At 43.4% G+C, this 14148-nt stretch overlaps 1 protein-coding gene across 9 annotated transcripts in view; it reads right to left on the bottom strand.

Annotated features, from left to right (window-relative positions):
- Positions 1-11814, bottom strand: part of SIPA1L1 (signal induced proliferation associated 1 like 1) — a 361579-nt gene extending 349765 nt beyond the window's left edge. For 4 of the 9 annotated variants that reach the window (XM_024739672.1, XM_024739671.1, XM_024739667.1 and 1 more), the window contains exons 1-2: positions 11728-11793; positions 11097-11156 (exon numbers count right to left, since the gene is read on the bottom strand). The gene's annotated coding sequence lies outside the window, so the exon portion shown is untranslated. The other 5 variants (XM_024739676.1, XM_024739674.1, XM_024739668.1 and 2 more) reach the window with 4 other exon arrangements.
- Between the last annotated feature and the right edge of the window lie 2334 nt (positions 11815-14148).

The following is a 14148-nucleotide window of genomic DNA, read 5'->3' as shown; positions in this document are numbered from 1 at the left end:
AAAAAGCCATGAAATCTCACACTAGGTTATCTGAGTATTACGGATTTGGCAGCATGGGCAACTGTCAGCTTATTATCACAGCACTGGGACGCAGATCTTCCGTGTGACATGATGTCACCATACCTCAAGACCACCTCACACATAAATGACAAGGGCTCTAAAAGACACAGAACTGAGCACCTAGGAGAAGAGGTGCTAAGCATTTCTAAATCTCTACACGCTGGCACTACACCAGTCATCTGAAACAGGAATTAAGTTTCTAGCGTGCTACAAGGAACATCAGAAGGCTAGCTTTAAAACTGTCTCCTGCCAGTTACAAGGAAAGACTTTCAGCTGAGTTAAAATGTTGATTTTTTCAGATCAGAGTGAAATTAATACGAAAATTATCCACCAGTGAGGAATTTTCCCACTAAAATGTTTGAGTTAAAAACAAAAACTCTAAATTTCTCTTTTTTTAAGCTCTTTCAAAAATACTTCTACTATCTGCAAAAAAAAAGCCCTAAATCTCCCTAAACCACAATAATAAATTCACAGAATTTTAACAGTTGGCCTTAAAGGAAACTGAATTCAACCCTCACCCTTCCTATTACAAATGAAAAGGTTACCTGGTATATAATAAGTGAACAATGAAGACTTGTTAAATGAATGAACAAATCAATGAAGAGCCAAAAGGGGTGTATGACTTTTAAGATCTCACGATTAATGGAAAAATCCAGGATCGGCCAAAACTAGGCGTTTAGAGGCTCTTGGAGTGGGCCTGGAAGTAGAGGAAACGAAGATTTGAAAACCATATCTGGGTCCTCAGGAAAACCTTAAGCAAAATTCATTAAAGCCAGTTTCCTTCAGTTCTGTTACTTAGAAAAGCACTTGATAAAGTAAATTTAGCCAAGACAGATCTCCTTGGAAACCAAAAGGCAGAATTGTCTAGTGTTTCTTTCTTCCTCCACACAAAGAATATTTAATGTAGAACTATTTTCATAATAAACAACGACAATAGTTTTCCATCAAAAGTAAAACAGGTGGCCTTTGACAAAAAAAGGAAAATCCAACCAGCTGAGAGGACTGGAACACTGAGAAGGACCACATCAATCACTAAAAGAATAGCAGCCACATGAGGGCAGGAGCCATGCATCCTTTTCCACTTGAAGCAGCCACTAGCCCCTGGCATAGAGTGAGAGTCAATAAACACTTATGAAATAAATGAGTAGATTACTCCTTACGGACCCACCCATGTAGACTTAAATTCATTTGGTCACCACTAAACAACGCTTTACTACAGGCCTACTATATGCAAGCATGCTACATTTTTCCTCCATAGAAATTCTACCAATTGTGCCCTCAAGTAATACACCCAACCAAAATATCCTTATAGTTTCATTAAGAAGGTGAGAAAGTATGTCTTAAGTAGCCTAAATTACTTACTAAAGCAGCCACTGAGTTTGCTGTTCTGGGTTCAATCTCCCTCCTTCAACTCATCCTATACAAGCCAGCCAGATTAATTTTGTGTTCTTTGCACATCCTAGAAAATAAAACCGTACTGTGGCTAAGTATTCTATCTCTGTATGTGGCCCACTGCTATTCAATGAGCAGAAATGGCAAATCAGCAACTACTGGATGGGAATGGGGAAGACAATAGAGTGTCAAGAAAAAAAATAGTGATTGGTCTTACAATAACTGATCCCCATTGAAAATCTTGAGATTACTATCAGAGGCTTTCATTAAAGACCCCCTTTTAGTGCAGTGATAGAACTGACACAGATGGTTTGAGGTATTTATACCCATTGAGGTACACATCCAATCTTCAAGACCAATTCAAGGCCCATCACCTTTTTGAAGCTTTTGCAAGCCATTGGATTCAATATCCAAAGAAGTGCTAGACTATAGCTCTTACTATACTAGTTGCCGATTGACAGCCTCACATACATTCTGCCATTTAAATCACCTTATGGGGGCTTCCCTGATGGCGCAGTGGCTGAGAATCTGCCTGCTAATGCAGGGGACAGGGGTTCGAGCCCTGGTCTGGGAAGATCCCACATGCCGCGGAGCAACTAGGCCCGTAAGCCACAACTACTGAGCCTGCACATCTGGAGCTTGTGCTCTGCAACAAGAGAGGCCACGACAGCGAGAGGCCCGTGCACCGCGATGAAGAGTGGCCCCCGCTCGCCACAACTAGAGAAAGCCCTCGCACAGCAACGAAGACACAATGCAGCCAAAAATAAATAAATAAATAATTTTTAAAATAAATAAGTAAATAAATCACCTTACTTCATTCTTTAAGTGGGTCTAGTCCCCTCCAAAAAATGAAAAATTCTTTGAATTGTTTATCTCTCTATTACTTCTCTATTTCTCAGCACCTACAATAGCATAAGTTAAAAATAAGTGTCACTCAAACTTCCTGATTTCAAAATGTATTACAAAGCTAAAGTAATCTAAAAAGCTAAAGGTGGTACTGGCATAAAGACAGACAAACAGATCAATGGACTAGAACAGAAAGCCCAGAAATAAACCATCATGTATATGGCCAGCTGGTCTTCAACAAGGATGCTAAGACCACTGAAAGGGGAAAGCACAGTCTCTTCAATGAATGGGGCTGAGAAAACTGGATACCCGCACACAAAAGAATGAAGCTGGATCCTCGTCTTACACCACAGACAAAAATTAACTCAAAATGGATTAAAGACCTAAATGTAAGAACTAAAACTATAAAACTTCTAGAAGAAAACACAGAAAGCTTCATGACATTGGACTTGGCAATGATTTCTTGCATATGATGCTAAAAGCACAGGCAACAAAAGCAAAAATAGACAAATGGGATTACATCAAAATGTAAAACTTTCATGCATCAAAGGACACAGAAGAGCAAAAAGAAAACATACAAAATGGGAGAAAATATGTGCAAATCATACATCTGATAAGGTGTTAATATCCAGAATATATAAAGAACTCCTACAACTCAACAACAAAAAATCAAATAACCTGATCAAAAAATGAGCAGACCTGAAAAGACACTTCTCCAAAGATGATATGCAAATGGCCAACAAGCATATGAAAGATGCTCAATATAACTTATCAATGGAGAAATGAAAATCAGAACCACAATGAGATATTACCTCACACCCATTAAATGGCACTATCAAAGAAACAAAATAATAAGTGTTGGCAAGGATGAGGAATAACACTGGTACACTGCTGGCGGGGTATAACCTCTATGAAAAAACAGAATGGAGGTTACTCAAAAAACGTAAAAATAGAGCTACCATACGATACAGAAATCCCACCTTTGAGTATATATCCAAAGGAATTGACAGCAGGGTCTCAAAGAGCTATGTGAAAACCCATGTTCATAGCCACACTATCCACAATAGCCAAGAGGGAGAAGCAACCCAAATGTCCATCTATGGATGAATGGATAAATGGGATATAGACAATGTACTATTATTCAGTCTTAAAAGGGAAGAAAATCCTACCACATGCCAACATGTATGAACCTTGAGGACACTATGCTAAGTGGAATAAGCCAGTCCCAAAAAAGACAAATACTACATGATTCCACTTATATGATGTATCTAAAGAGGTCAAATTCATACAAACTGAAAGCAGAATGGTGAGTCCCAGGGATGGGGAGAGGGGAAAGGAGAAGTTGTTTAATGGGTAGAGTTTCCAATTTGCAAGATGAAAACAGTCTGGACTTCTGTTTCACAACAATATGAATATACTTAACTAAACTGTATACTTAAAATGGTTAAGGTGGTAAATTTTACACTATGTGTTTTTTATCCCAATAAAAAAAGTAAGTGCCAACATGCAAACACCAAGTTGGATTTACTCGTTCTACCTCCACTGCCGGAGTCTAAGCAGCCTGACCCTTTTACCTGCTGGCAGTGATTTCCAAATTTCTTCCAAGTTGTCTTTTTTAATCAAGGGAACGGTACACATGATCGAAGGCCCTCCCTTTACCTTACTGTCAAGCATAAATCCAAAAATGACATAAAAGCCATTGTGTTCTCAACTGGGTGGGAGAGAAGCATAACAGAATCACCTATTGAGTTTCTTCAAATCACCCAACCCATCCACCCAGAGTAATACCCCAGAGTTCACTGCGGTCCTCCACCCTCCCCCAAACACACACCTGGCCCAACCCGCTGAAAACCACTATTTTAAAGTGCTCCCTTGAAAATGACCTTCAGAACAATCCCACTGAAAGCAATTATTAGGCTGAGGCTCTTACTTTTAATAGGCCTTTTCTGTGAATCCTATAGCTCTCCATAACCTATCATGTATCTACTGAAACATTATTTTGTCATGCAATTATACCTCATTTCCTATTACAAAGGATCAGTACTAAGATCCCAATTTAAAAAAAAAAAAAAGTAACACTGAGACTCTTGGAAGAAGAGGCATTTCTCAAACTGGAAAAGAGATGAGGGTCAGGAACCACATTCAGTCTCAAACCTCCTAATAGGTTTCCCAAGGGCACATTCTGAGCCAGGAGTCAAACCCCACCAAACATATATACACACAGAGCACCCTCTCTTTACACATGAAATTCTAGCTACTCAGAAGTTAGACTCTGACAAAATATATTGGCAGAAGCTTCTGAGGTCTTCGCTGGGGCAGCCAGAAGTATGGTTAGGGAAAAGGGGGGATTTAAATCAACTACACACTAACCCTCATTTCAAGAATAAGAACATTTGTTTTCTAAGTCTTTGAAAGAAAAGGCAATATGGTTCCCAAAAGTCACATACTTATATTTCTTGCAAAAATATGGGAAAATACTTCTTTCCATTTTTTTCCCTAACTATGTACAGGTGAAGCAAGGAATAAAAGTTAGTCAAACTGGGTGAAAATTTTAGAACATTCTATTAATGTATAATTATATATCCTATAGGTATCTCCTTATAAGCACCCTCTCTTCTTGAAGGCATGAGATACCACAGTTCAGTTATCACAGTTGCTTTGCTGAAAGCATCAAGAAATGAAAAGAAACTTGTAAAAACAAATAGTCGGTCAATTCTGAGAACTAAGATGTTAAAGGAAATGCAAGGAGCTTAGAATATATCAAACTAGAATCCCTATCTCGGCAAATAATTGAGAATATGAAAAAATGAATTAGAAAAAGATAATATAGAAGCCAATGTAAATGATACTGATCACAGTCAAGCCTCGATTATAGGAAGGCGGTCATTCAGCACATGGTCCTTTGCGTTTTACTTCTAAATAGCTTTATTCTGAGAAGTTTGGAACTCATTCTAAAAGGAAGCAAGACATTAAGCCACAAAAAAACTACCAATGACTATACTTGTAGCTTTGGTAAAAGGCTTCCTGGAAAAAACAGAAAGAGAAAAGAGGAATAACCAAAATTCACTCTGGTGTCTGCGAAATTCATTTTTAACCTAAGACCTGCTTTGGAGGAGGAGAGAGGAATAAAGGAATCCAGTGGCCGCCACGGTTGGATGGCCAGTTGGCTCAAGTTCCCTCTGAGTGATCCCTGTATGTGTACAAATCAGTAACTCTCCCTCTCCAGGCCAACGTTCTCCAGCACACATACATTCTCCTCGTGCCTCTCCATAATTGAAAAAAAAAGGGAAATCTAACATTCTGTAATTGCCCGCTTCCCACAATTTAAAGTTAGGCGTACTACAATCCTAATTAGAGGGAGAACTTAGTGCAACATGACAAGTAACAAATTAGAAATCTACAGGCTGAAAATTGTCATCCCAGACCTCCGGAGGCCAAGAGAAACAGCTTCGCCTGCCTCTGTGGCACACCCTCAATGCACTACTGTTGACTAACGTCCAATGAAAGAAGCCCCTGACATTCCTCTGTGTCACGGTGGTGTCATCTCTCTAGATTTTCGAGAAAGCTTTCATGTTATCTTTGCAACTGGGGTTACCTCACTCCTCCCAGGCCAGAATAAAAGGAGAAAATGGATGTGGACCAGTCCTTACCCTCCAAAGATACACCCAATGGATTTTCTTACCCACTTGATCACAAACCCAGTCACACTCGTGCTATTCTAACCCTCACTCAAATCACCTGCCTTTAAGAGATCCAAGGAAAAGGGGCTCTTTCCCACATTTCTATGACTCGCTCCACAGCTCATCAGAAACCCACCAAAAGAAAAAATGAGCTCTCATCTGAGGATAAGTAACTTAATTTGTATTAAACCTTTGGAAAACAAAGTGCCATCAAAGTGTGTGGGCTTTGTTTTTTTTTTTTTCTTTATTAGCTAAGCACAGCAGAAAACTAAAAACAAAAATCCAATGAGGCCAATTTATTCCCCACACCAAACCAGTAAAAGCGCAATGGATATAAAGTTGGACTGTCGATCTAAAGGGATAGTAGAAAACCCCTATTTTAAATAGCACTGTATGTGGAACAGACACAAATTTTTGTGTGAGTGCTGAAGGAATAACATAATGCTTTACCCTCCTCGGGAAAGGGAGAGTCCCTCATCTAAAGGGCAGTCACCCAAGTGGCAGGGATGTCTCTTCTCTCCTGGCTCAGATTACCCCAGCGGAAGTTGGGTGGTGCTATAGAAATCACTCACGTTTTCAACAGGAAGCTCCTACAACACTGTCCTGTTTTACGTGCAATTATACCTCCACCTAACAGATCCTCCCTAGCTCCTACCCCTGCCCCCAGTAACCCATACATGAAGCCAGTGTTCCAAAAATAAGGGAGGCACACCACTTTCTTTTACAAATGAAAAATGAGTTTAAGAAGAGAAAAAAAAGATGGTCAACAACAACAAATTAAGTCTGGCTTCTCTAAAGAGCATATAAGTATATTATGCTCTGAGTTAACCAAGATTCCTTTAAAAAAAAAAAAAAACAACCTACAGGCTCTACCATGTAAATACTTTAACTAACTCATAATTTCTTTTGCCATAACTTTGTAATTTGAGTAACTCTAAACCTGAGTTACCAAACACTACATCCGTGTGGTTTTCATGGCTTTTCAACCTTCATGTACATTGTTTCATTAAGTTTTTCTTCTTCTCATTTTAGACATGTAATAAATACTGAACCCTTGAGTGGGGGGAAAAAGTAGTAAATAAATTTTAACATAAGACTCTAAGGTAGGGGGAAAAAAAAAACCAGGAAGCAAAAGAGTACAGTTAAATCTGAAAACCTGCCTTCCCATCACTGCATGATCACTGACTAGTTCTTCTACACCCTTTAAAAAAATCACTTCAACTTTCTGGGCTTCAGTTTCCTCATCTGTAAAATGGGGAAGAAGGGTGAAATGATTTATACTCAAAATCCCTCCTAAAGCCAACAATCTATGAATCTGTTCATCAGGAAGCAAGAAAATGCAATTGCAAATAAGACTATGGTTTACAAATTACTTTCGTACATATATTCTCAATAATTTTTGCAGCAAAGCAGTGAAGCAAGCATTGTGCCCACTGCTGCAAAAAAAAGACGCTGTTTCAGAAAGTTCAGGAAGAGGTTCGATTACTTTTTAAGATCCCATAGCTGGAAAATTTGAAACCCAGGCCTTCTGAGGACAAATACTGGGCCCCATTATTTTAAAAATTAATTTAGGACTTCCCTGGTGGCACAGTGGTTCAGAAACCGCCTGCCAATGCAGGGACACGGGTTCAAGTCCTAGTCCAGGAAGACCCCACATGCCGTGGAGCAACTAAACCCGTGCGCCATAACTACTGAGCCTGCGCTCTAGAGTCCACGAGCCACAACTCTAGAGCCCACGAGCCACAACTACTTAGCCCACATGCCACAACTACTGAAGCTCGCACGCCTAGAACCCGTGCTCAACAAGAGGAGCCACCCCAATGAGAAGCCCGCGCACCACAATGAAGAGTGGCCCACTTGCCGCAACTAGAGAACGCCTGCACGCAGCAAAGACCCAATGCAGCCGAAAATAAATAAATAAATTTATTTAAATTTATTATAAATTAAAAAAATTAATTTAAATAAGTTACAACTCAGAAATAATTGCCTGCTCTGCAAAACTTTTATGGGGGCTTCAGCGTATCAGAACACCAAACCAGGGAAGGTCACTGCAAATGGCCCCATTGCACTGTATGTTCCTTGAGGCAAGCAACACACTTTTACCCACCACTAGAATCACAGAACTCAACAGCGTGCCTCCCAGACAGAGGCACTCGATAACCACCTTTTGACTAATACAAATCTCAAAAGATTAGGAATATGGTGACATTATGAAGGAAAATTTTTTTTCTGAATTTGAGATATGAACTTCTGCAATCTCAGTCCAAAGGAAGAAAGAAGCATTCTATATCAGAGCACTAGCTCTATATGTGGGGGATGAGTCTATTTGTCTTCCTTAGAGAAAGTCCAGTTCGGTCAGTGAATCAAAAGGCTCAAATCTGCCACGTCACCTGAAAATCTTCAGGCTAGGCACACTTCATATGCACATTGAAGTGGACCAACAGAAATGACAGCAGGACAGTGAAGACCAGTAGAAGCACATAACCATGTTATCATCAATCACTACATACTTTCCCCTAAACTGGAAAAAGTCAAAGAATCCGTACTCTTACACTGTTCTGTCTCTTCTCATGCTCCTGTTTCACAGCTCAAAGAGACAGAAAACAGCCATGTACTGAAAAACTCAAACTGCAAAAGTAAGATAGAATGGACACACGTCCCAACTCATAGTCAACCAAGATCCTCCAAAGTTTACAGAATCGCTCATCTCAAGCAAAATCATGACTTCAATAAAGTTACTAGAAGGACTTCCCTGGTGGCACAGTGATTAAGAATCCGCCTGCCAATGCTGGGGACACGGGTTCGAGCCCTGGTCCGGGAAGATCCCACATGCCGCGGGGCAACTAAGCCCGTGCGCCACAACTACTGAGTCTGCGCTCTAGAGCCCGTGAGCCACAACTACTGAAGCCCGCGCGCCTAGAGCCCGTGCTCCACAGCAAGAGAAGCCACTGCAATGAGAAGCCCGCGCACCGCAACAAAGAGTAGCCCCCGCTCACTGCAACTAGAGAAAGCCCCTGCGCAGCAACGGAGACCCAATGCAGCCAATAAATAAATAAATAAATTTTAAAAAATAAAAAAACAAAAAAAATAAAGTTACTAGAAGGTGTATTTTAAAAGTTGTTTAAAAAAATCAAGATGTGGCTGGCGGGTGGGGGTGGGGAGACCTACACCAAAATTACACACCTAATTCAATGCAAAAGCAAAGTTAAGAAAGTCAGGAAAAGTAAGTAAGTAAGAAAGTCATATAAAATTTCAGTGAGCTGCTTTGCAATTATTACTGCAATTATTACCAGTTCAAGTCAACCTTGTCACAGAATCCTACAATGAACTCACAACTAATACTGACACTTCAGCTCTAAAAAGTTCACTGCACCAGAACTGCAATTTCAAACTCAAGGAGCAGTACCAGGAACCGCAGAGAAGCTAACAGCAACACCTACTGACTGTCTTGAGCCACTTGCCAAACTTGTTCTCTCAGTCAACTAGAGAAATCTAATGATACACTCAACTTCAGGACTCCTTTACTTAAGCATAAAGAGATAAGAAAATAAGTTGTCAGCCACATAATACCATTCATCTGGCAAAATCTCTTATTTTGCCCCTAACCATTTACATGCAAATCATCACCCAAATCATTTTGAATGCACTGTTAATTGCTAATGCCTGAGTATAATTTATTCCATAGGGAAAAAGTTTTAATATTCTCGTTAATAACTGGTATGTCATCTAGTAGTCAGACACTTCAGTGACCATAAACTTCTTTATGAAAACCTTTTATTTGAGACTACTGCTGTTTCTACTGTTCTGTATTATTTCCGTCGGCTTTTTTTTTTTCATCCTGGTAAAGGTGGCTTAATTGCAGCTTTCAAAAAATGAAGGGGGAAGGTGAAGGTCATTAAATCAGGATTTTAGAGAAAATACTGTTACTAAACTGGGTGCACAGAATGATTGTATAGGACTTCATCTTGTACTTTTCCAAAAGATTAAGTCAGAGAATCTTTGCCTTGGATGAATATTCCATATGAGAAAACGAGAGAAAGTTGACACTTAACTCCCACAGAGTACCAGTATAAAAACAATGTCTTTAAGAGTCTGAGTCAGAGTTTCAACATGAAAGGTTTGCTTTATAGAGGAAACGCCAATCCCAGTCCATCCAGATAGACCTGGAACCTGATTAAAGTCAACACCTTTACTCTAAAATCTGCAGCGCGTCACTGGCTCCCAGTTTAGAAACGTAATCGTTTAGCAGGTAGTAAGAATTTCAGTAAGTGCTGCCTCTAAGATACCCGTCATGATAAATAAAATCTGTAAAGTAAATGCAGTCTCCAAATGCTTCTCTTCAAAACAAGCATAAACAACTCAAACATCTTCCTTGAAAGTGAGCCATTTCCCTTGCCTATGTTTTCCAAACGGTGAACCCAATGAAATTTCAACCTGTCCAACAAGATTACTTGTCCACCTAGAAATGCCGTGGAGCGATAGGGAGCTTGGCAAATACCCTTTAAGGTCAGGATAGAAGTTGGAAACAGATGGGGCGAAGGAGAAAAACTTCTTTTTTGCAGTACCTTCTCGCCTCCCCAGCCCTCTTGTGGTTTACTTACTCCAAGAAAAGCAGGTTTGAGCAGCTCCGGCTTTCACTCCCCCCAGACCCCGGGAGAGAAACGAACCACCCGCGGGCAACGAGCTGCTCTTCCCCCTTTCTCACGATCAAACCTCTCGGCCTGTCCCTCCGGCATAGCCTGCAAAGCGCTCACCCAGGTGACTGAACTGGAAGAGTCTCCCGGTGGAGACGAGAGCAGACTGGTGGGCGCAGCCACCCACCCCAAGGGGTCGCGGGTCTCCGGGCCTCTCTCACAGACGCCTGGCGGAGAGTTGTGCAGATTCGGATTCCGAGGTGCGCGCGCCCGCGCGCGCGCCGGGCGCAGTGCAGCTCGGACTCGCCCCCCGCCGGGCTGCGCTATCAGCACGCCACCAAATCGGAAATAAAAACTTTGACCGGCCTCTCGGCGTCCTGCTCCGTGCCCTGGACCTGAGCCCCGGCCAGAAATGGGGTGCGGGCTGTCAACAGTCTTGCACCCCCGCTCCCCTGCCCGGACCCGGGGCGCGGGAGCCACTTACCGCTCGGCCCGGCCTCCCGGTGCCGCCGCACGTCCGGGGCGCGTCCGCCGCGCGCTCTCCCTGGGGTAAAAAAGAAACCTTACAGACGGTCGGCGCGCGCTCACTCGCCGCCTGCTCTGCGGAGAACGGCAGGCGGCGAGGCAGGGGCGGGCGCCGAGCGGAGGGGGACCCGGGGGAGGCGGGGGCGGAATCAGCCCAACTCCCGAGCCTGGCTCCGAAGGGGACGCGGAATGCAGGCTGGAGAGCAGCCGGCTGGGGCCGCGCTCCCGGCGGAGTGGGGGCGGAGGTGCCCCAGTCCCCGGGCATCAACTATTGTCTGGGCGCTCGGGTCCCCACTCGCGCCGCCTCCGAGGCTCAGCGCTCCCCATCCCACCCGGCTGCCTCCAAGAGAAAAAGCTGAGGGGGCGGCCGGCGCGGGAAGCGAACGCGGTGTGTCTGAGCGGCCGGGGGCCAAAATCCGAGGTGGACGCGGGGGAAAGGGGAGGTGCGTGCCGAATGGGGGAGGGGACAGGTAACTGCAGAGGGGGCGGGAAGGCCCGGGAGGATTGGTGGGGGGAGGAAATGGGGAGGGAGCCACGGAAGCAGGAGAGGGTGGAGTGGCTGGTGGGGGGGCGGCCTCTGAAGCCCAGACCTGGCCCTCCCCGGGGACCCTCCTCCCGGAGACTCAGCGCCGCTCTGACTTTTCGCTCACTCGCTCACGCACACAGTGAACTCGCTCACAAAGTTGCCGGCGGTGGCGGCGCCTCCCTCGCCCTTCCCCTCCCCGCCCCATTCCTTCCCCTCCTTCACTCCTCCCCAACTCTCGGGTGAGATCACCGCTGTGCGGCTCAGCTCTGCGCTCAAATCTCGCGAGAGAAAAGGCAGCTCAGCCCAGACGGCGGGGGAAGTGGAAGGAATTAGAGGAAGGTGGGGGACCGCGGAACTCCTAGTTGCTATGACGACGGCAAAGCCCTGGATTCCTGTCTCCTGCAGAGAGCCCAGGCAGCAAACGTGGGTGTCGTTTGCAACCTGCCCCCTCCCTTGCCCGACGCCCTAATGGTGGGGAAAGCAAGGGCTAGAAGCTAGAACCTATTTGAGAGGGCATCTGGAGAAGACCAGCGTCATGATATCTGGCTAAATCTGGCAAATGAGGCTAATTATTTAAGAGATTCTGGGACAGATCTCTGACATAGAAGTCAGCACATATCTGAACCCCCAATTTCCTACCATATATTCAGTTTTTCGACCTTCCTGTCTAATCTCATCCCCCACCCCTCACCCACTCCGTACGCTCCCTCTCTCCTCCCCGCCGCCCCCCATCGCCACCGCCACCACCAGACTGAGCTCCTTGAGGACCTGCCTTATCCATCTTTGTATTCTCAGCACCTCCACAGGCTTGGTACATAGTAGGTATTTACTTAATGTCTATGGTGGGAAATGAACGCCACAAGCTGTACGTGTCCTCAGTACTTTCACCCTACCCTGGAAAGTACTTAGGCTTAGACTATGAATCTCTGCTCCACAGTTTGGCTTTTGACTTTGCTAAACTATCCTTCCCTTTCTGTTCACACAGAATTACCTATTTTTCAAGAGTTACAATCCCTCCTTTCTCTTTCTCCATCTTTGTGTCATAAAAACCCTATTCACCATGGGGGACCAGGTAATCATTAAGCTTCTTCAGATACCATCCTACCTACTCCAAAATGCTGTTGAGGATGAAGATGACGTTTTCTCATCCCCTGTTTCTTCTTTTGATTGTAGAAACTTTTCTTTGGGGGTTTTATATACTCACTGCCTAAATAAAATGGATACTGTTAATAGAAGTTAAGCTTAAACTTTCGATATCACAATGAATGAGTAAAAATAGATTCCATGGGGCTTCCCTGGTGGCGCAGTGGTTGAGAGTCCGCCTGCCGATGCAGGGGACACGGGTTCGTGCCCCGGTCCGGGAAGATCCCACATGCCGCAGAGCCTGCGCGTCCGGAGCCTGTGCTCCGCAACGGGAGAGGCCACAACAGTGAGAGGCCCGCGTACCGAAAAAAAAAAAAAATAGATTCCATGATATGTGAATTATATCTCAATTAAAAAAAAATTCCATCTCTATTTACATAAATATGGGGAAACCATTATTTAAATCAATCCCTTGGAACTAGAAACCCAAAAAGTACATAAAGATTCTTTTAGGTTACATGCAAGCTTAAATGTCATGTCGGTGAAAGTTTTTATGTTAGAAACCTAGTGATATAGTGATACAGTGATAAAAAACACTAGACAAAGTCAGGAAACTAGGGCCTGAGTTTTTCTGTGTTGCTAATAATTGAGTCTCCTTGAGAAGTTATTTAATCTTTCTGATTCTTCATCTCTAAAATGAGGGGTAGCCCACATGTTAGGTCATTATAGCTTTAAAATTCTGTGGCTCTTAGACCTATACAAATTTCCAGTAAATAACAGATATTTTCCTTTTACATCAAACAGAATTTTTTAAATGTTTCATTTTACAGTAGGTCAGTTTCACAAAGTTCAGCTACATGTTGACAAGTTGCTTTTCAAGTTCTCTTGTCTCAACTGTAAAAACAACAGGGACTTCCCTGGTGGCGCAGTGGTTAGGAATCCACCTGCCAATGCAGGTGACACAGGTTCGATCCCTGGTCTGGGAAGATCCCACATGCTGCGGAGCAGCTAAGCCTGTGAGCCACAACTACTAGCCTGTGCTCTAGAGCCTGCGAGCCACAACTACTGAGCCCACATGCCACAACTACTGAAGCCTGAGCACCTAGAGCCCGTGCTCCGCAACAAGAGAAGCCACCCCATGAACAGTAGCCCCCACTCACCGCAGCTAGGGAAAGCCAGCATGAAGCAATGAACACCCAACGCAGCCAAAAATTAATTAATTTTTTAAAATTGACCATGTTACAGTAATTTCAAAGGGAATCCATTGTTCTTTCTTTACTTTTACACTAACTCAAAACAGATTTCTTGTTATTTAATAAATATGCTAACTCAAAGACCCAAACTAAATACATCCACACCCCCACCAAAATAACTATAAGAAGGAAGGAGGGAGGGAAGGAAG

Source organism: Neophocaena asiaeorientalis, unplaced genomic scaffold (assembly GCF_003031525.2).
Source record: "Neophocaena asiaeorientalis asiaeorientalis breed wild unplaced genomic scaffold, Neophocaena_asiaeorientalis_V1.1 scaffold348, whole genome shotgun sequence".
NCBI lineage: Eukaryota > Metazoa > Chordata > Mammalia > Artiodactyla > Phocoenidae > Neophocaena > Neophocaena asiaeorientalis.
Note: the sequence above shows the minus strand (reverse complement) of the source record. Positions and strands in the feature narration are given on the sequence as shown.